General features: G+C 42.1%; 1 protein-coding gene and 1 pseudogene across 2 annotated transcripts in view; one reads left to right on the forward strand and one right to left on the reverse strand.

Moving 5' to 3' along the window:
• Positions 1 to 25,444, reverse strand: part of LOC134227802 (plastin-2-like) — a 185,817-nt gene that overhangs the window by 21,253 nt on the left and 139,120 nt on the right. The window lies entirely within an intron of this gene.
• On the forward strand, positions 14,161 to 21,504 carry LOC134217468 (uncharacterized; annotated as a pseudogene).

The following is a 25,444-nucleotide window of genomic DNA, read 5'->3' on the forward strand; positions in this document are numbered from 1 at the left end:
GATTCCGGTTTCACGGAAGTCGCAGTTACGATGGTTCCACCCGTACATGTCGCAGGAGGGAATGATTCGCCTCGGCGGACGCTTACGATATTCATCAGAGTCGGAGGACTTCAAACATCCTATTGTATTACCGAAGAGTCATCAACTGACTCGATTACTGTTTGAGGACTATCATAAACGATTGCTCCATGCAGGACCGCAATTGCTACTGAGTACTGTTCGGTTAAAATTCTGGCCATTAGGAGGAAGGAGTATCGCACGGCAGGTGGTTCATCGCTGCTACAAGTGTTTCCGAGCAAAGCCGTCTCCAGTGAAGCAGTTCATGGGTGAATTGCCAGCAGAAAGAGTAACGGTAGCCCGTCCGTTTTCGCGAACGGGAATAGATTTTTTTGGTCCTGTGTATGTTAGGCCAGGTCCCAGACGAACCGCTGTGAAGGCGTATGGTGCTATTTTCGTGTGTATGGCGACCAAAGCGGTGCACCTTGAGTTGGTCTCGGACCTCTCCACGGACCGGTTTATTCAAGCACTGCGAAGATTTGTGGCCAGACGGGGAAGGTGTTCGGAAATATTCTCCGATAACGGGACCAATTTCGTGGGTGCGCGGAACCGGTTTCAGGAATTACTACGAATGCTGAAGGACAAGGATCACAGGGAGAAGGTTAATAATTACTGCCTTGAAGAAGGCATACGATGGCATTTCAGCCCACCAAGTGGGCCTCACTTTGGTGGCCTCTGGGAGGCTGCCGTTCGCTCCACCAAATACCATCTCCAAAGGGTAATCGGGGATAATCCGATGTCCATAGAAGACATGACTACCCTGCTGGTCCAGGTAGAGGGGTGTCTCAATTCGCGACCCCTTACTGCTCTCTCAACTGACCCCAACGACCTGGAGCCACTTACCCCGGCTCATTTCCTGGTCGGAGCGTCCCTGCAAGCATTACCAGAGGTCGATGTGACGACAATCCCTATGAACCGGCTCGCCCAAATTCAGATTGTTCAGAGGAGGCTCCAAGATTTTTGGAAGCGGTGGCGACGAGAGTACCTGTCTCAACTCCAAGGACGAACCAAACGTTGGCGACCACCGGTGAAAATCGAAGTTGGTAAGATGGTAGTTATCTGCGATGATAATCTGCCACCCATGCACTGGAAGCTTGGCAGAATCGAGAAGATCCATCCCGGGTCAGATGGCATTGTTCGCGTGATAACCTTGCGAACTGCCACGGGAAATTATACGCGACCGGTAGAAAAAATTTGTCTTTTACCAGAGCCAGGAGAGGAACAGGAATCTATCTAAATCGTCAACACTAAATTACACCGATACCATCCTTTCCCAGTCCTATCCCAGCCGAAGAGGAGTTTATTTTCTATTTCAGAAATGCAACGAATTTCAGGGTGGGTGAGAATGTTTGGGCTCGCCCCCCCTGTGTACACCAGTGGTTTTGCCTGCGATCTCCAACAGCAGCCAGACCGCTTTAATCTGCAGAGGATCTATCGCCCGGTGAGCAATCGACGTTGTTCTGCTTGTGCTCTGCCGGCGAAGCCTAATCATTTCCAAGGCGACAAGGATGGGACGGAGAGGCAAACAATGCTTTACGCTGTTGGACGATCGTTGCTGCTGTGCCTTCTTTGTATGATGATAGCAGCTGACCAGCCGACGGGTGCTTAGAGATGCCATAGTGGACAACAGAGCAACCGACGGAGATAAGCTCTCACTGTCGGACTATGCTCAGAACGATGACGTCACTGATATCTTCATCAGAGAACGGAGGAAGGTTGGATTGCTCTGATGAAGATACCAGTGACCATTCCACACTACAAACAAAATCGGTACGGTCGGTTGATTTACCTCCAAATTGAAATATTATTAAGTTTAAGTTCAGTAGTTGAATATAGTTTTTTAACAAGAAACGGTCGGTGTATAAAGTGTTTCTCTACGGAAGAATTGTGTCCTGGGATAATCCTTGACTGTGGGTGGTTTTTAAGGAGTGAACGGTGGAAAAAAGGAGTGTTTCTCGCTGATATTGCTCGTGTGGGATTACTGATCGCGCTGAATGGTGGCTGTTTGACCCAGTGGTGGGATTTATTTGGGTGTCGTTTGGGAGGCAAATTAATTGTGCGCTTACGGAGCCTAGGCTAGACGTAGGAACTTCCTAGCCAGAATCGGAGGTGGGTTCCGGAGTGGACATTGATTTTCAATGCTTATGCTACTATGCAACATCTAATACCAATAACTACATACTGAATAAGATATTTAGATTCCGCTTAAATAAAGAAAAACTTCTTTCGCACCTATGATTTCTAGGTAAATCGTTCCAAATTCTTATAGCTCGTAGGCGGAAGGAGTCTCTTAAACTGTTTGTGAAACATCTAGGAACGATAAGTAACGAACCTCGCGAAGAACGAGTATATCTAAAAAAATCTCGTAGATAAATTGGAGAGTTGTTAATAATTTTGAATGTTTGGATACAGGTTCTGAACTTTAAATGATTTGTAAAATCAGTTCCAAGAATAGCCTTTCTATAATTGGATAAATGATCAAACTTTTTTAGATTAAAAGCATATCGTGTAGCAGCGTTGAATACTTGGTTTAGTTTTTTTCGTGTTTTTCTTAGTTACAAGGCCAAACAAAATATCAGCATAATCAAACAGTTGAACTAAAAGAGACCTGACCAGTTGAATCCGGATATGTTGGGGAGTACACCGTCTCAATAATACAAGCAAGTGTAAGGCATTATAAATTTTACTGCACACCGCATTAATCTGAGGTGACCAGTTCAAGTTAGTATCCATCATTAAACCAAGATTTTTGACAACATTAGAATATTCAATTATATCGTTTCCCACTCTAACTGATGGTACATTCGACAAAACGGCACGTTTTGTGTGAAAAATAATCGTTTGGGTTTTTCCTCTGTTAAGAATCAGGCCGTTTTGCTCGCACCATAGCAATATACTCTGAATGTCAGAGTTCATTCGATTTACCATTTCTGATATTGTGCCAGGGACCCCAGATATGTATAATTGACAGTCGTCTGCATACAGGTGGAATCGACAATGTGACAGATTCAATGGAAGATCATTAATGTACATTGAGAAAAGTAGCGGTCCGAGAATTGATGAAACTTCAGAGCACATGATGTTCATATGTCCTCGTTTCGACGTCGAAAGAAGAGCTATGCTAGACGTTTGCGGTCGGTACACAACCAACCCCGGATACCCTTATCCAGGGGATGTGCCAAGCAGTAGAGAAGTCACTCAGATTGCCTGTAGCTTGCAGAATCTGGTGCGCCGAGCAGCAGTCGATAAGCATGACTAACTTGTGAATGGTCAGTTAGAGCCAAAACATGCTGAGCGCGGGGAAGTGAATGAGAGGTTTGCACATGTCGAAGTAAGAGTATTGCAGCGGGTGACAACCGCAGTCGCCACCACGAGGCTGTGAGCGCAGAGTGTGAGCGCATATGTGTGGTGAGTATGGGCTGCACATGCCGAGGTCGGAGAGTCGTAACGTAAAACTGTTGGTACCTATCGCAATCGACACCTCTCCGAGGCACGGCAGAGGAGAGTACTGGCACCACATGTGCCCCAACACTCTCCTGCATATGTTGCTCGAGTTACAGCAAGGGATGCTACGGGTAACCTGCAGGGGGTACCTCATGCTGCAATCTCACAGCACAGACAGTCCTCATTCAGTATGATGTTCACCCCGTCCTGCAACAGGGTGGCACCACTTGTCTACCAAGCCGGAGGCGACCCTAGGTTGGTGGCTCCTATGCCGCTCCTACCTCAGCTACGAGGCAGACCCTTACTTGTCTCCTATTTCTGAGGTTCCGCAGAGGTATCTGCCCCCCGACACTTCTGCCAGGCCTAGCGAGACTGCACTCAATCCGTCCCTGGCAACCGGATCACACTACTGCCCAAGCAGTCACTCTGACCACACGTACCATGCGAATCTAACTTGTGTGCTCGCTCATACATTCAGTCCCTATCGCTTGCACCACTTATGCACCACTCTCTTGACATTCAGTCACTCACTCAGTGGTGGTTGTAATACCCCCATCTCCCATTTGTATCCACTGTGCACCTCCTGTGCATCGTTTGGGCGTGGAACACCCGGCAGGTCACGCGTGCCTAACACTCACCTACCCGGGCTTTGATGCTGTCAATAGGTCTCGGACAGGTACTTTACAGGCAGCACCCACCTATTGATATTTCGAAGCCCAGGTAGTCCTCAGTCAGTGTGGTGGTTTCCCCATCCTGCAACGGAGTGGCACCACTCACCTTACATGTCTCGAATTTCTGAGGTGCCGCAGAAGCATCAACCCCCAGGCACTCCTGCCAGGCATAGCGAGACTTTCGTGTCCCCTAATTCTGAGGTTCCGCAGAGGTATCTGCCCCCCGACACTCCTGCCAGGCCTCACCAGACTTCAGTCATTCTAACACAGGCTCCGTTAATGACCTGGCTACTTCTTTCACCCCCCAGGTCATTCATCCCCTCGGCACGGGTCGCCTGACACCTTGGGATTCGGGGTTAGGGACGCCATATTGTCAGCTTCAGTGTTGTACAGAGCCTGTCGATATGGCCGGATTTACACCGTTACGCACTACTTCCAAGTATCCATATCCCACCGTAACGGGTAAGACTTATATGGTGTGTCAGAGGGTGTGTTAGAGAGAGCACCCAAATAAGCCACATACTGGATGAGTGCCTGTGTGAGCGTGAATGAGCGAGTACAGTAAGTATTGCCTATCCTCCAGAAAAAATGCTGGGAGACAGTTCCTGAGAGAAATGATGGGTGGAGCCCAAGGTAGTTTAGTCGGTACACATTACCTTCTTCACTGGTCGAGTCCGACACTCGAGTACACTTCCGTGTGCTAGCTTGGAAACTACTAAGCACGTGTGCTGGATCGTGCGTAATGCATTCTCTCTTGTATAAAAGATAATAAATTCAGAAGTATGTATGTATGTATGTAGTTAACCACCGACCATCCTATTTTGAGTCTTGCTATGTATGCGGTTCCACTCAACAGTAAGGTCAACTTTCATTATCATTTTGGATCCAATATATTGCTGAATAAAGGGCCAAAAATGGGGGTAGTGGACCTGTCAGCAGAGACATTTACGCGAAACCCACGGGAAAATGAAAATCTCCTCCGAGCAGAATGATCCAACAAAAAGAATAATGAAATTCGCAATAGGTACTTATCAAGCTTTCCACGGAATGGTCTGTTTGAAGAATGTAGGCTGACGATACGTACCGTATTTAACAGGACAGTCCCGTTTTTTAGATCTTATTGTGCTGTCTCGTCGTAATCAAGAAAAACTTCAATTTGTCCCGTTTTTTCATTAATTCTTCTTAAAAGCTCCAAAATAATATTCAAACAAATTCAATATTTTAGGCAGGAATCTAAAACCAAATACAAATAAAGTGGACGATATCCATAAAAAAAGTGTGAGATGTTACGTTATTAGTGTTGCTTTTAAAATAATGCTATCTATGCCGTTATGTATTTTGCATGGACACTTCTTAAAGTTTTTAACAGTTATATATCCTAAAAATCAGAGGTGGCCTAGACGCACACGCGCACCTAGACTCGAAACGAGCAAACCATACAAACTGTCATACGAAAGAACTGTCGAAAGGAGATGCACAATGTGAACCCAGGTCACGCGTCAAAGTCAATAAAATGAAGCGCAGGGTCAGACATTTTAGTTTCCGGATTAAGTTTTCGATTTTTGTTTCTTGCGAAGAAGGTAATTCTATTTTTTGTTTCGAATTTTAAGATGCTTTAGGGCAGTTTCAAACTGAGGTAAAATTTGTTCGGATTTCGGTCCTAACGTACTTTAAGGCTAGTGTGGGTGAGATTTACGGGATACCGTTGTAGAAAATTAGAATTTCGGCCCGATTTAAAATACAATTCGGCGGAAATCGACGAAAGTCCGAGCTGTAAACCGAGGTGTGAGGTCAATTAAATCAATTACGTTTTTGATCGAGATTGGCTGTGAATTAATTAGATTTGACATTTATTCACATGCGCCAACCATATTCATGGAAATAATTAAAATTACATTTTATTAATGTTCCCTCTCTGTTGAGATTCTTGTTATTCTTGAGGGTTTTAGCACGAGAAATCAATATGCTATGCTCTTTTCGCATTTTTCTATACTATTTCTCTAGACCAGCTTTAGGCAGGGTACTTTGACTAGTTTTTGTTATTTTCAATTGTTTAGAATTTGAAAAGTTTCTGATATTAATCAGTAATAAAATCCTTAATGTATGTTTAAGAGTGAATTAAAATAAAAATTTAACATTTTTTTTTTTATATTTTGAAAAATGCCTAATAGCGAGAGCAAAACATAATGCACTCTAAAATTTGTCTCTAACTTCTTACACGTAAAATGAAAATGAAGCCACTTTGAAATTTCCGCAGCTTTTGTACCACAAGGTTTTTTTAATGTCCCGTTTTGCAAGTGCGTTTGTCCGGTTTTTTTGCCGAAATGATCTGGTCAGCATAAGAATGGCGCGTAAACTAATTAACAACTGTTGGAAGACACGAACGACTAATACTTTCCTTTCTTAACTCCGATTGGCTACCAATTCATTGACGATTGATAAATTTTAAATTTAGGTAGGCTAGATGTACCAGTTGTGGCTATAGCACGCAGCAAAGCTGAATCAACAAAAATGACAGTTGTCCGCCGCCTCTGTATCGAGTGGTGTGCCCCCGAAAACGCGAGCACTTTGAAACTTGGATTCTGTCAGGAGTGACCTTAATATGCGAAATGGCCAGGCATTGAAAAAAATCAGATCATGAGTAAAAATCGGTTAAATTCATGCCAACTTGATGCTCTACTGCGACCTAATCGCTGATGCTCTCTAGATCGTTGAAAATTGGCGTTCGTTGATTCAATGTTTAAAGATCTTCATCGCTCGCCAATGGGAGACAACTGAGCGAGGCAAATCACTTGGTAACCTAACAATGAGTGTTGTTACCACACGCTGTTAGAAAAATCTTTTCAGACATTTGGAAAATTAAGTGCGCTATGAGAATGGAACTCTGATACACTGCATGGAAGGCTTTGATACTTTCTCTCCTCCATCCCAGCAACTTGAAAACAGAGTGAATAAAGCAGAACATCTGATGTGTTTTGGTTTTATTCTAGTAGAGCAAGCGTAACACAAATGATCCAGTCGTAGCTTCCCTGGATACCATACCAAGTATGGCTTGGCGAACTCTGTTGCTCGTTGTTTACGTAGCAACGATCGCTCATAATCGTTGTTTGGTATCCATCTGAGCAAGGCTGTTCACTCACTGGAATAGGATGCTATGATTGAATTAGATCAATGCTCGTCCGCTTCACTCACGCTTTCAATGCCTGGAAATGGCCAATCAAATCACCTCAAAACAAGTTCAGATCGATAAAGCTTATTCATATGATACGATAACACCTTTGATCTCTTCCAAAACAAGCAAAGCATAATTGTAAAAATTGATTTTGCTTAATTTTTGACGTCCTTTGCACCAGTTGTCGCACTAGTGGTCCCTATTTGGCCAATCCGATAAGAAAACAATGGGATTTGCCAATTAAGGAATCAAACTTAAGAATAGTGCCACTACTATGGATTAATTAATTTTGAGGATTATAACCAATTTTATTGTGGTTTTCACAGCTGTTCTAAGAAGCAGGAAGTACAACCTTTCGCTTGATATATGAAGTCGACCCGCATGCCTTTTACTTATTTAAAAAAACCCAGATTAATCCACCTAGCGGTGATGGTGCCTTTCTCGACCTTCGTAAAATGTGTGTGCTTGAAAAAAGATGAGCTAGTGCCCGACTATGGCACAGTTGCGCACTACTCGCGATGCAGTTGAACATCCGGAAATGCGATTTCGCGGGACCTCGGTTCGGTTTTCAGCTTGATCTACAATATGCTAATAAGAATTTCGACATTTTTGTTTCCTTTTCCAATCTTTTTGACGTACATAACCCTGTTTTATTTCACCCAGTCATATATTTTAAGGATATCACTTTTGGATGTTAGTTGAACTGAAGCTCCGACTACACAAAAAGAAAACGAAAATGTCATTCCCATCACGCGAGCGGAGGGCAATATTTGTTATGATATAAATCTCATGACCGTCTTTCTGCCAAACTCCCGTATGAAGTGGGAGACAGAGACATCATCTCAGTTCGTCGAGCTGAATCCATTGGTATATAACACTATGGGTCTCCAGGCCTTCTGTAAAAGTTTGGTTTTTGGAGCGAACATACAGCCTTTTCGTATAAAAAGGCTAAAATGGTGTTTCGGCCATAACTTCCGATCCCGTAGTCCGATCTAGCCAATTTTCAATAGGAAACAATGGGACAGGATTCTGCGTCGAATGCAACTTGTTGCGTGTGAATCGATTAAGGTTAGGTGTCCGAAAAATAGGTGAAATTTTTTGTGATTTTTATGAAAAAGGATATTTTGGTCATAACTTCCGATCCCATAGTCCGACCTGTCCAATTTTCAATAGGAAATAATGGGAAAGGATTTTGCGTCGAATGCAATTTGTTGCGAGCAAATCGGTTGAGAATAAGTGCCTGAAAAATGAGTGACATTTCTTACGCAATATTTTCGTATGAATTTGTATTTTGGCCATAACTCTCGATCCCATAGTCCGATCTGGCCAATTTCAAATAGGAAATAATGGGACAGGATTCTGCGTCGAATGCAACTTGTTGCGAGCAAATCGGTTGAGGATAAGTGTCCGAAAATGAGTGACGTTTTTTACGCGATTTTTTTGTATGAATTTGTATTTTGGCCATAACTTTTGATCCCATAGTCCGATCTGTCCAATTTCGAATAAGAATCAATGGGACAGGATTCTGCGTCGAATGCAACTTGTTGCGAGCAAATCGGTTGAGGATAAGTGCCCGAAAAATGAGTGACATTTTTTACGCGATTTTTTCGTATGATTTTGTATTTTGGCCATAACTTTCGATCCCATAGTCCGATCTGGCCAATTTCAAATAGGAATCAATGGGACAGGATTCTGCGTCGATTGCATTTTGTTGCGAGCAAATCGGTTGAGGATAAGTGTCCGAAAAATGAGTGACATTTTTTACGCGATTTTTTCAAATGAATTTGTATTTTGGCCATAACTCTCGATCCCATAGTTCGATCTGGCCAATTTCAAATAGGAAACAATGAGACAGGATTCTGCGTCGAATGCAACTTGTTGCGAGCAAATCGGTTGAGGATAAGTGCCCGAAAAATGAGTGACATTTTTTACGCGATTTTTTCAAATGAATTTGTATTTTGGCCATAACTCTCGATCCCATAGTTCGATCTGGCCAATTTCAAATAGGAAACAATGGGACAGGATTCTGCGTCGAATGCAACTTGTAGCGAGCAAATCGGTTGAGGATAAGTGCCCGAAAAATGAGTGACATTTTTTACGCGATTTTTTCGTATGATTGTGTATTTTGGCCATTACTTTCGATCCCATAGTCCGATCTGGCCAATTTCAAATAGGAATCAATGGGACAGGATTCTGCGTCGATTGCAATTTGTTGCGAGCAAATCGGTTGAGGATAAGTGTCCGAAAAATGAGTGACATTTTTTACGCGATTTTTTCAAATGAATTTGTATTTTGGCCATAACTCTCGATCCCATAGTTCGATCTGGCCAATTTCAAATAGGAAACAATGGGACAGGATTCTGCGTCGAATGCAACTTGTTGCGAGCAAATCGGTTGAGGATAAGTGCCCGAAAAATGAGTGACATTTTGTTGAGTAGTTTTGCGCACACACACACACACACACACACACACACACACACACACACACACACACACACACACACACACACACACACACACACACACACACACACACACACACACAGCACATTTCGCAGAGACGGGAGGGAGTATATCATCGACATCACGTTCTGCAGTCCTTCACTGATGCCGAACATGAACTGGAGAGTTAGTGAAATGTACACCCATAGCGATCACCAGGCGATTCGCTACTGTATTGGGCAACGAATCCCTGCGACAACACGAAGAAGAGCGACCGTTGAGCAGAAGTGGAAGATGAGAGCTTTTAATAAGGACCTCTTCGTTGAGGCGCTTCGTCCGGACAATAGTATCGAGCACATTGATGCGGCCGAACTGATAAGGAGAATGGTAACGGCTTGTGACGCCGCAATGCCGCGAAAACTGGAACCTAGAAGCAATCGCCGTCCAGCCTACTGGTGGAATGAGAGGCTCAGTGCGCTGCGTGCTGCTTGTCTCAGATCCAGGAGGCGGGCACAGAGAGCGAGGACGGAACCAGAAAGAGAGGGGGGGGGGCAAGCTAGAACCGCATTGAAACGAGCAATCAAGATTAGCAAATCAGACTGCTACAAGGAGCTATGCCGAGAAGCAGACGCCAATCCCTGGGGTGATGCGTACAGAATTGTGATGGCGAAGATCAAAGGCCCGTCGACGCCAGCTGAAATGTGTCCAGTAATGCTGAAGGAAATCGTGGAAGGTCTCTTCCCGAAACACGACCTGACTACGTGGCCACCAACACCATACGGCGAAGATGCGGAAGCAATTGCCGAGGATCGACAAGTGTCCAATGACGAGCTGACAGAAGCAGCAAGGCACCTGAAAACGAAGAAAGCTCCCGGTCCAGATGGAATACCAAACGTGGCTCTGAAAGCTGCGATATTGGCATATCCGGACATGTTCAGAACGGTACTCCAGCGGTGCCTGGACGAGGGTAACTTTCCAGAAATGTGGAAGACCCAGAAGCTGGTGTTGCTGCCAAAACCTGGGAAGCCGCCGGGGAATCCGGCCTCGTATAGACCGATATGCCTGACAGTTACAGTTGGGAAGCTCCTGAAGCATCCTCAACAGATTGACGAAGTGTATGGAGGGTGAGGGTGGACTGTCAATGATGCAGTTCGGAATCCGAAAAGGAGTATCAACTGTTGATGCAATCCGGACAGTACTCGAAAGTGCTGAGAAAGCGTCCAAACAGAAGCGAAGAGGAGATCGATACTGCGCAGTGGTTACGATAGACGTGAAGAACGCGTTCAACAGCGCCAGTTTTGAAGCAATTGCCGCAGCGCTGCACAGAATGCGGGTTCCCGGCTATCTGTGTAACATTCTGAAGAGCTACTTTCAGAGCAGAGTTCTGGTGTATGACACAAACGAAGGGCAAAAGTCGATGCGTGTTACGGCGGGTGTTCCTCAGGGTTCCATACTCGGCCCAAGCCTTTGGAACGGGATGTATGATGGAGTCCTGACACTGCAGCTGCCCAGGAAAGTGAGAATCGTGGGTTTTGCGGACGACGTGTCGCTAACAGTGATGGGCGAGACACTCGAAGAAGTGGAGGCGTCTGTGACGGAGGCGATAACCACAATCGAGAGTTGGATGAATGGAGTCAAGCTACAGATAGCTCACCAAAAACGGAGGTGCTATTAGTCAGCAACTGCAAAGCAATCCAACGGATGGAGATCGTAATCGGAGGGCATGAAATTACATCGAAACGGTCACTGAAGCACCTGGGAGTGATGATTGATGACCGGCTGAACTTCAACAGCCATGTCGACTACGCCTGTGAAAAGTCGGCGAAGGCAATGAACGCGATAACGAGGATCATGCCAAACGTTGGCGGACCAAGAAGCAGCACGAGGCGTCTGCTAGCTAGTGTCTCGTCATCGATACTGCGGTATGGAGTTCCTGCTTGGGGGAAAGCACTGCAAACCAAGCGGAACCGTGAAAAACTAAAAAGTGTGTTCCGGTTGATGGCCATACGGGTTGCAAGCGCGTATAGAACAATATCGTCGGAGGCAGCATGCGTTATTGCCGGGATGTTACCTATCTGCATCGCACTGGAGGAAGATATCGAGTGTTATCAGCGAAGAGACACCAGAAACATAAGGAAGGTGGTGAGAATCCGTTCGATGGCGAGATGGCAACAGGAGTGGGACAGTACGGAGAAAGGAAGGTGGACCCACCTTCTTATTCCGAATCTGGCAACGTGGATAAATAGAAAGCATGGCGAGGTAAACTTCCACCTGACGCAGTTCCTGTCGGGCCACGGATGCTTCAGGAAGTATCTGCATCGGTTCGGGCATGCCAACTCACCGTTCTGTCCGAACTGTGAGAACGTCGAAGAGACGCCGGAGCACGTGGTCTTCGTATGTCCAAGGTTTGAGGCACTACGAAGGGAAATAACCGGTTTAAGCTTGGAGAACGTCGTTGAGGAAATGTGTCGAGAGGAAAGCACTTGGAATGCGGTCGACAGGGTAGTATCGCGCATATCATCAGTTTTGCAAAAGAAATGGCGCAACGACCAAAGAGAATCGGTACCGGGAGAAATTCTTTTGTCGGGGAACTCTCCGTCGGTGTAGGCTAGATCCACCGCCGGGGACTAGACTGAGTAGATCGCGACGAAATACCACCAGCGACGGGTAGTCAGGGCACCAGTGAACCGGACGCCCTGTTCCACCGGAATCGCTGGACTGACCTTGGCACCCGGCTGGTTGGCTTCGGTGTGGGATCGCCGGGGAATTCTCTGTCGGGGTAGCTAGATCCGCCCTCGAGGACTAGACCGAGTAGAACGCGAAGAATTAGTTGTTTAAAGTCGTCAATACACCAACCACTTCAAAGTGGAGGCCAAGGAGAGGTGCTTAACAGCACAACAGGCCGACTTCTCCGAAGTAAAGCAGATTGGTAGTACCGGAGAAGTGCAGGCATCGACACAGAAAGATTTGATGATAAGCTCGAATGAGCTCGTAGTACAAGACGCATCTTGCGGTCCCAGGAGGAGCAAGATAGCAAAGCTAGGAAAGGAGGTTTTTCCCTCATTTGAGGTTTTCCTCCCATCACAGTGAAAGCAAGTTTCCATAGAAACAAGGATTACCTAATTATAGGTAACATAGCAGGCGTGAACCCCAGAGCCCAATCCCTAACAGACAGCAAGGGGTGATGGTGAATGTTTCCAAGCAGTTTTGCGAGGAAGTGCAGACATTAGTGTCATAACTCAATAAAAAAAAAAACACACACACACACACACACACACACACACACACACACACACACACACACACACACACACACACACACACAGACATCACCTCGATTCGTCGAACTGAGTCGATTGGTATATAACACTATGGGTCTCCGGGCCTTCTATAAAAAGTTTGTTTTTGGAGCGATCATATAGCCTTTACCGTATACTTAGTATACGAGAAAGGCAAAAAACAGTTGTACTTATGTATGGCGACAATTGGTACACCTACCCTATGCCTCAAAAACAAATGCTGACATGGTTTGCTGGTTGGAATTTTACTCGTCTGAGGGTGAAACACGTCAAAATAGTTGATGCACAAGTATAAGATTGTCGCTCCTTTTTGCGTGACAAGCATCTAGTTCGCTTCGCCCTAGCAGCCAAAGTACCAAGTCGACACCAAGTGTCAAACTGATGTTGATGACGACACCAAACATGTACTACAATATGATTCATAATAAAAGGCCAATTCAAGCATGTGGAAGCATATTTTGATAGAATACTTTTGATAGAATAAGTTCCAATACTAACGCTTCTACTGTCGGAATTCAACGGACACGATTGTTGATAGCCTATTCATTGAGATTTGTGCATCCAAAACACGAGGTGATGGCTGAATCAGCCATTAGTGGATTCCATCGTGTGCGCCCTAGCTGGGCCTATGCTAAACACACCCTTGTGTTAAAAAGCCAAGTAAGCACACCTAAAACTGTTCAGCTTTTAACGCAATTCTTGATTTTCTGAATTAACGATATGGGCTTTAAAAGTGAAATGTTAGAAAAATGCGAAGGCAATAGGCGAAGGTAACAAATACATTTGAAATTGGTGCGAATTATTATGTTACATCATTAATTACTTCGAATGTTCAATGACATAACCTTCCCAGTTCGACTTGGGGAAATGATCGGCCTTTATTGCTATCGTTCGTAAGAAAGTTTCACATTTTATCTTGACACGGCGCTTTTTTATCGTTATTTTGAGATGAAACGCCGCACATCCATGAATAATTTATAACTCCGCAACCGGTTGGTGGTTTTCGATTCAGTCAATGGCGGCAACCATAGTTGACACCTTCGAAGTATTACTTCCGATCCCCTGGCGTTACATGATGTGGACAACATACGATCGGCGAGAGCCGGTAAAGTACCGCATCCAATTACGAATGTTGGATTGGAACGTGGGCTATATATGTAGGCTGCCAAAGACGATAGTTTTTACACGGTACGTTGGATTAACGGCCAACACAATTACAGCAAGGTGAAAACACCGTGATACGAACGAACTCTTTCTTATGAATAGCACTTATCTGAAGATAGTATATGGACGTCATCGCCAGGGAAACACTAATCGAACAGCAATATTAAATGTCTTGATAGGTGAGATTTGTTAGTATTGCACGATTTCAAATAGCCAATACTCACTCAAGTCAGGCAGCACAAATTGAACACAACACCGATAGGTCGTAAATTGATAAAATGCGTTTACGTTGTATAAAAAATGAAGCTGCAGAAATGTGGTGCTAACCAATGGTATATATCTTCAAGACAAAGGCAAGGAATGAAAAGGAATAGATAAACTACCAATTTTACTGCGATTTGATATTTAGTGCACCCAAATATAATGGCAATCGAGTATATACAAAACCCCCAGATGGATATCCCCCAAAACAAAATACAATCAATTCAATTCGTTGCTCCATGACGTGACTTTCGAACCTCAGATGTACTGTAAACTGTGACGGATCGCGACCTCCATACAATGCCAATGGAAGTCTTGGTTGGATTTAAAACCGCACAGAAACGAGAAAAAAAGGTGCAACAACGATAACATCCGAAAGAGAGCGGTGAAAAAAACGGTGTGATATGGCGAATGAAAGTTGAATAAGCGTGCGGAACGAAGCTGCCGGGCGGTGGTGTTTTAGCGAAGAGATTCACTTTGTTCATATGATCGTCGGCGATCGCGAAGATGGTCTGCGGCTAATACTGCTCTGTTTATTGTAAACTTGTTGAATCGGATCAGATTCAGCATAGAAACATATTATTAATGAGCGAAGTCGATTCGTAAGTGAAAGTGATTAGGTACGTTTGTTGCAGTTGTTGTAAGACGAACCCGTTGGGGGCCATACAGAAAGTTGACCACCATTGTTATCTTCTTGGCCAGACGACTGTTTACCATGTTACTAGGCTAAAGATATTTTTTGCCCTCGAGTGTCAACCTGAATCTAACTTCTTGACAATCTTCTAATCTTCTTCTATTTTCGCCTTTTCTATCTTCACTATATATAAAAATATATTTGTCCCATATATATAGGAAACCCTGCAAAATTGGACTAATGTACCATCATAGGCAGTATAGCTCACAAACTAATGGACCAATTTGCAAGATTTTCTCACTAATCGATTCATCTTGGAGTCAACTGTCGATCTAGAGTGCGATGCTGTAATCAATTACATGATTGACAGATTGAAAATACAACCCGAGCGAGATTGGGCAGGTTCGTCTAGTTCAAAATAAATAGATTTAATTCCAAATTATCTATTGTCGAATACTAGAGAAAACTGGTTGAACTTTATTCAAATAGGCGTAACTGTATTTGACCTTGAAATTTGAAACGACTCATCCTCTGTCTATTCACCATATTTCCTTCAACTGGCCCTACTACCGGATAGTCAGCAGTCTATTCTTTCTGTTGGGTACATTATTAGGCCAAAATAGTTTGAATTGAGAGCACATTCGCCGTTCTAAAAATCAAGGTCAGAATCAATTGCGCCCGGTTGAAAAAAGTCCCAAGTATTAATGGAGATGCCCTGAGAGCTGTTATTATAGGAACTGATATATTCTATTTATACACATTTGATTGTACAGACAACAATTAGGAATATCCGTAGATAAGACTTAATTCGAATATGTCTTGCCATAAAACAGTATTCCGAATGCACACACTCGAACTTGTTCATCTATGGTACTTTTAGCGCATACGAAGCAGATTCAATACCAACAACCAATTGATTCCCTCTATTCGATTACCCACATCCGCCTCGTGATTCTACGATAATCATAATGATAGGGATATAAACGACCAAGCAAAAAAACGCCAATAAAATGTCGGCTTAACAGCATTTGTTATACCTACTTGACTAGACATTTCTCACCAACCGCTTCTAAATGCACCTATAATGCTCTCTGTCTGTCTAATCTAGATGGTAACAGTAGCTGTAGCTCAGTAGCTTTGTATGTGAAGTTAATCTCACGTGAGGTCTCCCGCGCCGCGAGGAAGATGGTTTTAATTGATTCTTAATCTAATTATGCGTTTCGCTACTGCAATAGCAATTCCAATTCTCCCATTGTTATTTTTTTCATTTCCACTTGCCACCCGGCCTCAAGATTATCTTCCTTTACTTCATGCACGGTGATTTGAGTTTGTTTGTTTTCAACTATTACTTCTTCGAATTCTAATTACAGCTAATTACAGACAACGATTTGGGTTACGAATGAGTTGGCGTCCCACTAAGCATAGTATGTAGATAACTCAACTCATTCATGTTCAGCATAACAATTTTAATGACAGTAATGGACGTTAATAAAAATGTGCACAGCATCAAATTTGGATATTTTCCGTATTTTAAATCCAGATTAATCCACCCACCAGTTATGATGCCTTTCTCGAATTAATTGTAACACTTTGCCTTAATGTGATACATACTAACAAAAATGCCCTACTTTATAACAAACTTCACAAAATTCTAAACTTTACCTTATGAAATTTATAACTCGTTCTTGTGTAAATTTTTCATAAGGTGTTCTTATACTTCGTGAACTATCATTTTTGAAGTAAATGTTCGTGTTTCAAGCGGGATAGTAAAGAAAATATTGAGTAAGGAGAATAAACTTTTAATTTATAGTAGCGGCAGGTAACTTCCTGAATTCCGCCGGAAAAGCTGCCGGCGTTAAATTGTCCTTATCATCACTGCAGAAAATAACAGATATTCGGGCAAACAAACCCGGTATGAACCTGACACATCTTGTGGCACTACAAGTGGAGAAGGAAAACCCCGAACATCTCGTCTTCCCGGGCCAGATGTTCACGCTGGAAAATGCAACTAAGTATAGCTATGCAATATCAACGATACTCAAAGGCGAATATTAATTGTTCTGTGTTTTCAGAACCACGGTTGAGCAAATTATCAGCGAATTCAATACCATAGATAACCGTATCAAAAAGATCCAGAAAAAGATTGAACTGCCAAAGACCGAACCGGACATCAGACATCAAATGGATAAATTTATTACAGTAAGCTGGAAGTTGTTGGTATATTTGACTGAATTGTTAAGGTACACCGGGGCAAGTTGAAATGCGGGGTAAGTTGAAACAGAAGCTGTAATTTAGATCTGAAATGACCGAATGCCCTGATTATTTTTTTCAACAAACTACATCCCTAAGCGCACCTTCTGTCTGCCATTCCCGGAAGATTGCAGCTACTAGAAGCAATTCCTGCCATTGTTTATTTTCCACCCTTTGCAAAATCTATACCAACTATTTGATGTGCCAATGATGTTTCAGGACTCAAAATGATGTTTGGAATAGTTTTTTCATCAAATTTGCATGGTAGGCAATCATCCAATGTTGAATAAGCATAATGATTATGAAAAATCAATGAAAAACCCATTTTAATTTTTGAAATGGTCATTTGAAATTGATTCGCATTTTTAACCTATCGGGGCAAATAGAAATGCGTGGTGCGGGGCAAGTTGAAACAACGATTCAAAACGTCACCCTCGCAATTTAAAGAAATATTTTTTTCCAGAATTCAACATGGTCCGTAAATACATTCAGAGAACATAAATTTATGAAAAGGTTCAAACTTCTGAAAATAAATTTTATAAATTTCTGTCCATCCCGTCATGAATGCCCTCCTACAATCTTTACTAAAGAATAGGATAAAAACGGTCATGGTTAAACTGCATGGTCTAGTTTTGAGATACTTAATCAACTTTTCCTCGTAGTGAGCACTGGCACTCAAAAATATAAAACATAGAGCATGTAAACATTTCAGTAACTCCACCATTCACTTCCCCAGTCCCAATTGAGGAGTTTATGAGAGATACCCTGGTTAATTAATGTGAATTTATGGAGAAGCTATAACCGAAATAATTAGTCACACATTCAAGTGAACCAGCTAATGAACCATCCTGAAAAGTAATCCAAGTGATCACCAGTAGGACGTAATCAATCTGCACGCAAAAAAAAGCGTTCATGAATTCGTGAACTAACAAGTTTACGGTGTATTTTTTTGTGAACTACAGCCACGTATTCGGGAACACAGTCACGATTTCTGGAACGTTCTAGAAAACGTGACTGGTGTTCCCGAATCCATGAATTAAATCACGGTGTATTTTTGCTGGTTCACGATTTTATTTGCGTTTGATAAATTTTCAGTGTAGTGCGATTTCTAGAATTTGATCCCTGAAAATTATGTTTGTGACTTTGTTGTATACTGCCCTTTTTCGCATAAGAGTCACAAATTTTAGTTTATTTTTGTGTAAAAGAGTATCAAAATCTGGAATGCGTGTTTTATGAGAGTAAATATCAAGATGAAACAACACAAATGGGATTTGATTTTCAAATTTTTAGAACAAAGCCTACTATTTTATAAATTTTTCTTAAACAGAGACAATTTTGAGCTAATTTGTGAAAGAAAATAAAAACCGTCAAAAAGTTTCATGGGACTCTTTTGCGAGCCCAGTACAGTCACCTTGACAACCTCGTGGATCTTGAGTCTCACTGAGTACATATATTTTGTTTTTAATACGGCAAAATTAAGTTATTTTTGTATATAGCGCAGTGTTTCAACTTGCCCCAATGCATATAAAAAATATTTTCAGTTTACAAAATATTTATAAAAAAGTTTGGTAAGGTTGCTTATTTTTTATGCATAATCTTTGTCCCGAACTATCAAACACCGCAAACGGATGAAAATTTATCAAAGGATGTTTTTTTACAGTACTTCAAATTTCAACTTTGAAAAAACCGTTTCAACTTGCCCCGGTGTACCTTGCGAAACGGAACATCTTGATGCTACAGAACAGCGCTGAAATAACCGGAAACGATGCTACTTTAGTTGGCCAACTTCTTCTGTGAGGACTTCGCCACCTTCAAAATGGAGGAATGTTTCAGGGCATTCAAGCCGTCAAGGACAACTATAAGCGCCGTATCCAGGAAGAACAAGCACGGGTCCGACAGAAACAAAGGGAGGAATAGCAAGCTCTCAAACGACGGCACTGTATGCTTCGCATTTTTTCGTGTAATCCTATTTGTAACACATTGCGTGATATTTTGTATACCTTCCATAGCAAATCAACCGAGAACTCCAGTATCTGACTCAGATAACAGTGGATCCCTTGCAGTATGACATGCGATACAGCCCAGCCATGTTCTGAAGGCGGATAGGATCGTTCACTAGCAATGGAGATCCGGTATGGCTGCGAGAGGATAGCACTTCACCGGATATCACACCAAATGGTAGTCTACCTAGAAGGTGAAGCCAGGTGCTTTCCGAAGAGGAAGAAGGTAATCTCATGGACATGCTTCGGTCGTCTGATCATGAAAATTGCAGCCGCGAGTATGGCGGTAGTTTGGAGCGGTCTTGTGCTCGTCGAGCGAGATCCGATAGTGGCAGCAAAAAGCAGCCTGAACTGCTCAATGAGGACTTCGGAGCGGAGTAAGTTGGAACCTGTACCGGAGGAAAAACCCCCGGCGATAACTTCGCCGGAGAATACGGTGGATCAGATGCCATCGAACTACAAACTTGTCTATCTCGACTGAAAGTCATCCAGTGCACTTGAGAAGACTGATGTCATGGGAATTATCAATCTGTATCGTTAAACATTATTTTTTCTGCACCACCGTCAGTTCGGGACAAATCGGCATGGCGGAAATCCAGTTAGAACAGCCAAGAGGATCAAGACGCCAGACGATATCGAAGGCAACGATCCAGGAAAAGTACTGGTCCAAGTTCAAACAAGCAGTCGATACTTGAGGAAGTCAAACGAAAATCTGTTATCCAATCGCTGGGGGATCGACCTCTATCCGATCGGCTGCAAATCTAAATTCACCGAGGATCGGACAACAGTTTACAACCCGAAAGCGCAGTCACTTCACCAAAGCAAAACGAAGAAAACAAGCAATCCATCTACATAAGGCCAACGAATGGTAGCGAGCTGTAGCGAGTACATAAAAGAAGTTGCGGATAAATAAACGATCTACATACAACCGACGGATAATACTCCGCCCACGATTTCAACTATCAACTTATCATGCACCAGCACCAGCGATAATCAGTTACCCCATCAGTTGCACCCCTACCACGAAGAGGTCGTTGAACGCACTACTTCTATGATGAATAGACGAATAATAAGATCGAGATCGATTCCGATAACATTGAAACGCCGCATCCTATCCCGAAGAGCTTTAACCGTGAACATCAAAATGTCAGCGGAAGCAGTTCCTGTTCCTGTCGCTACACGGCGCTAATGAACAGTCTGTCGAGTTGGAACCGAAGACTAGTCTCGCCGAATCCGAAGTATTTGCGAAGTTTTTGCAAATCGATTTTCATCGGCTCGTCGTACACGGCGTTTTAAAAGGCCAATGAATCTGAGTAGTGGCAACGGAACCACCTTGCCAGAATCCCTTCCGGACAATCCACTGAAGGCGGAGACTTATCGAAATCCGGTTGCCACAGCAGTAGCGGAGATTGAACCAAGCGAAAACAGAAGAAGGCTCAACTGAATGGTTGGCAAGACAAGTTGAACCATTCCGTAGAAGATAAGGTGAAGGCATCCGATGTAAGGTCTTTGAAAACAGGTCGGAATATGGGCAGGATCAATCAGGAACATGTCCGCAAGGCAATAAGAAGTTTTCCGAAAGAAATCCGGGAATTCCTCTTGGAATACCTCCCGGATTTCTTTTGGAAATTGTCCAGACATTTCGTGAGGAATTCCTCCGGGAATGTTTCCATGATTTCTTTCCGGAATTCCCGGAATAATTTCCGAAGGAGTTCCTGGAGGAATTTCTGGAAGAATTCCCGAAGGTATTCGTGGAGAAATTCCCGGAGGAATTCCTGGAAGAATCGCTGGAGAAAAAATTAAGGAATTATTGGAGAAAATTCCGGAGGAATTTATTATATTTTGTATTTACAATAATTAGGAAAGATGACTGATTAATAAAGTCTTCATCCTGTTTAAAAAAAAGTGTTTATTATGGTATATTTTTCCGTATTTGTAAGAAAAATTAACATAATCTATAAAAACTTAAATTAAATTTCAATTAAGAATTTCATAAGGCATACTTACTGTATTTCATAAGGTTGTCTAATGAAACGCATGAGGCAATTTTAAGAGAAACATAAACATCAACTATGGTTCTGATTCATCCATAGTTCATTCAGCATCATAAGGCAACCTTGTGATTTTCAAAGTGTTTCCTTGTGGCTAATTTTCATAAGGCAAGTTAATGAAATCCGGAAGGTTTTTTTGACGTAAACTACGTCTAAGGGGAAGACTCGGATACAGGGTGACAAATGAAAATTTCCAAATTCGAGACCGTCACGAAATCATGTAAGATTTTGAACTTTAATAGCGCCTTTATCTTCCGATGGATTTTTGAGATTTATATATCAATCGATTCGGAAATTCTCTACCAATTTGTCAATTATATTGAAACTTTGGGTTATGAATGTTAAAATAGGGTATCGGATCATTTTGGCAGCACCCTCTTTTCTTGTCCGCAAGAGTCTCGTTTCGGCCGTCGCCGTTCAGTGCGGTTGGCTTTGGACTCTCCTTTTTGTGCGGTGTTTCGCACAAAAAGTAGAACAATGAAGTCGGACCAGTGACCGCGGTCGAAAGAAATGTAACAAAAATAGAGATGGGCAAAACAGCTCATTGCAGTGAGCGGATCTGATCCGTTCAGCTCATTGAAAAGAGTCAGCTCCTTGGATCAGCTCTTCAGTTCTTTAATGCTACATATAATAAAACATAATTGTTATTTTAATTATTGTTCAAAAATTTGAAAAATTTATGTCATTCATTAATTTATTTATTCATTCATCATTCATCTATTTACCTTTCTTTGAAATTTTTAAAATGTTTAGCTACAGTGAGGTAATAATTTCTATTGAAAAACCGACAATTTTAAACTAATAACATTTATTACGCTTTTTCTGACCGTCTAGTTTTGAAGTCTAGGAGTTCATTTAGAACCATCACATTTATCTTCTTATATATAAAAATGAAATGGTCTGTGTTCGTATCCGCATAACTCGAAAACGGCTGGATGGATTTTTACATTTCCTCAGCAGAAACATTCGTTATAGTTTCCGACGGGTTTATATGATATTTCCTAATGGGAAAATTACGAGTAAGGTTGAGCAAACAGTGAATAACTAAAATTGTGATTCCTATGCGAACTTTGCATGGGCAGTTCGGAATGCACATTCTCGCCTACTATGCAGGACAACGTCTGCCGGGTCAACTAGTTTCTATACAAAAACTAACTCAACATTATTTTCTATTCATAATTCTAAGTTACATTTTGTTGATAACGTTTCTCAAATCGTTAATTTAAATAATTCAGTTTTTTTGATGCCCCTTAAGTTGTTATTTTTAATATTTTGTCCAATTAAATGCGCGCCTGAATCAAAAGGATTTAACTTTGATTCAGGAAGTGTGAATGCACTTAAGATATTTTTATAATACGTGGGTGCAATAATGCGGTACTTATTGTATACGACAAAAGCTTCGGAACGCATACGTTCTTGAAACGGGCTATATGAGATACAATAAAGCTATCACCTTCTTGCTCCCTGATTCAAAAGTCTTGCAATGATATTAATAAAATGTTTGCACGAATATTTTACCCATAATGACACTCAGTATTGGTAGAATCATACTCGAATCTGAATCATCGAGGTTTCATGCACGAGCTAACTCGCCTGCGATGCTGTAGGGGAAGCATCGCGCTTGAGTTTCTTGGCCAGAATCGCATCGCTTCGCTCACTCACCGAAAATGATTTCGTTCTAAAAAGCGTCAAAACGCAATCGAGACGTGTGTTTTGTTTATATATAATTATTAGCCATTGTTTTAGACGAAAATAGTTAATTCAATGCATTCAACAATGAAGAACACGTAAATATCATGCAATCATGCAAATTGCGATTCGAATCATGAGCAAATCTCTCGGCCATAATTGTGATGGGATTTGGCTTACGCATGGTTTGAATGGCCGATGAGATTTGAGATTTTGAGATTTTACCAAAACTGGTGACACTGCCAGACAGTAGGAGTTAGAATGTAATAACACATACACTATCTTTTCCCGTCCGCAACGTTTACTACTCGCGCGCACCACAACCAAATTAATTGGGTTTTAGTACATGATTGACATTTTATGATTTCTAGTGATGCACGAAAAACAAGATATGCCTATGATTGGAATGTTTCTCAATAATAAATGTTGCAAACGGAAAAGAGAATGCTTCCCTAGGGCTTCTTCTATTGAAATATTTTATCAAATGCTTCAAAACCCAAATGTAGGCAATTCGGATCCAAGAAAGGCATCATTACCTCTGAGGACTAAATTTGGGTTTTCATAGTAAATTTTTTAAACAATTGTCGTATCCAACAATGTTCATATCTTATAAGATACGCTAGTTTTGTTCGAAACCAGTGACATAAGTAATCAAATGAATTTTCTAAAAATATTCATGCATGATGGCACTACAATCCGCAATGAACAAAATTGCCTTACGTAGTTTACGTTGGGTGGTTATGTCTTGTACATAACCCTTCTGATTTTACGGCAGTGTATTGGTCTTTCAATAAAAAGCTCAATTTTTGAGTGAAATGATAGCTTTTCGTACAACTTTGTAATATGAGAAAGACAAAATCGCCAGCAAGAGAATCGAAAGGATAGAGCAGATATACCCTGCTAATAATCGAAAGTTTTTGGAGAAGATAACCATTAAAGAACCTGGAAGCACGAGCATAGCACTTAAGATTTGCAGCTCCTGATCTTCGTCAGACCTGTGCGCCGACCCATTTTGAACGCGTGAATGTAATTTTAAAGGCTCCCCCAGACCTAAGTGATTTCATCGCCGCGATGGCGACAACTAGTCGCCGCGATTCTATCGTTGGGTCACTGCAGGCAATGTTCTATTTACGCTTCCATACCAACGGCGACAGAATCGCTGTCGCCAAGCGATAGAATCGCGTCGCGACTGTCGCGTCGTGTGTGTTTGGGGGGAACACTGCATTGTGGCGAGAAAGTGTGCGAAAGATTGTATTGTTTACTTAAATTAATATTATTTTTGGGGTGAATGCGGACTGTCGATTTCCAGGATTCTTCACGAACTGGAATGAGGCTCTACTGGAAAATTTCATACGATTCTACAGAGATCTTACATGTTTTTGAAAAAATCCTTCGAAACTATAAAAAATTCTTCTGAAAGTTCCAGAATTTGCAAAGCATTTCTTCGAAAATTCTGGAGAAGTTCTAGATAAATTCTTCGGGAATTTCCATCAATCCTACAGAAATTCCTCAGCAATTTCTCAAAGAATTCCTCCAGGAGCTTTTACTTTAAAACCTCATTAATAAAGATATTAATAATAATAATAGCTTTTACAAGAATGTCTTAATAACTTTTCCAGGAAATCTATCTGGAATGGAATACCATTAAAAGATTCACCTAGGATTCCTTAAAAAATTTCTTTAGGAATATCTTTACATTTTTTTCCAGTGATTTCTCCAATTTCTCCAATAGTTCGTCCGGGAGAGTATGTAATTCCTTGTGGAAATACTATGCAGCACAAATCCTGCATTGTGCCTTTCTTAGCCTGGCCGCTACAAAGCAGGGCCATGCTGAAAGTGATTGGAATTATTTTATGCTACGGTCTAGTTTTTTTGTGTTTCCCTATGCCTATGAGCACCATCGTCTTAGTTTTATGACACAGGAATGCAAAATTGGTGAATCGGCTTAGAAACCTCGCAATTAATAACTGTGGAAGTGGCTAACGAACACTAAGCTGCGATACGACAATTTCCAAACGGGAATGTAATATGTCATCAAAGAAGAACAGATAATTGCTGCAGAACATGCCTGAAAATCCTACGGAAATTTTCAGGATTTGATAAAAGAAATTTTCCATTCAGAAATTTTGGGAAATGTATTATTCTTTTCCTAGGACTTATGGATAAGGGAAAATGACAATACGACAATGATGAAAAACGGAACAGGACAGGCCCGCGCAGGACAATCTGAAGAACTGAAGTGTGGGCGCAATGCCGTCAATTCCATAGCAGCTATTTTTCATAAAGGTAGCAGATTCAACGGTTCGCTCG

The sequence above is a fragment of the Armigeres subalbatus genome, chromosome 1, assembly GCF_024139115.2.
Source record: "Armigeres subalbatus isolate Guangzhou_Male chromosome 1, GZ_Asu_2, whole genome shotgun sequence".
NCBI classification, from domain to species: Eukaryota; Metazoa; Arthropoda; class Insecta; order Diptera; family Culicidae; genus Armigeres; species Armigeres subalbatus.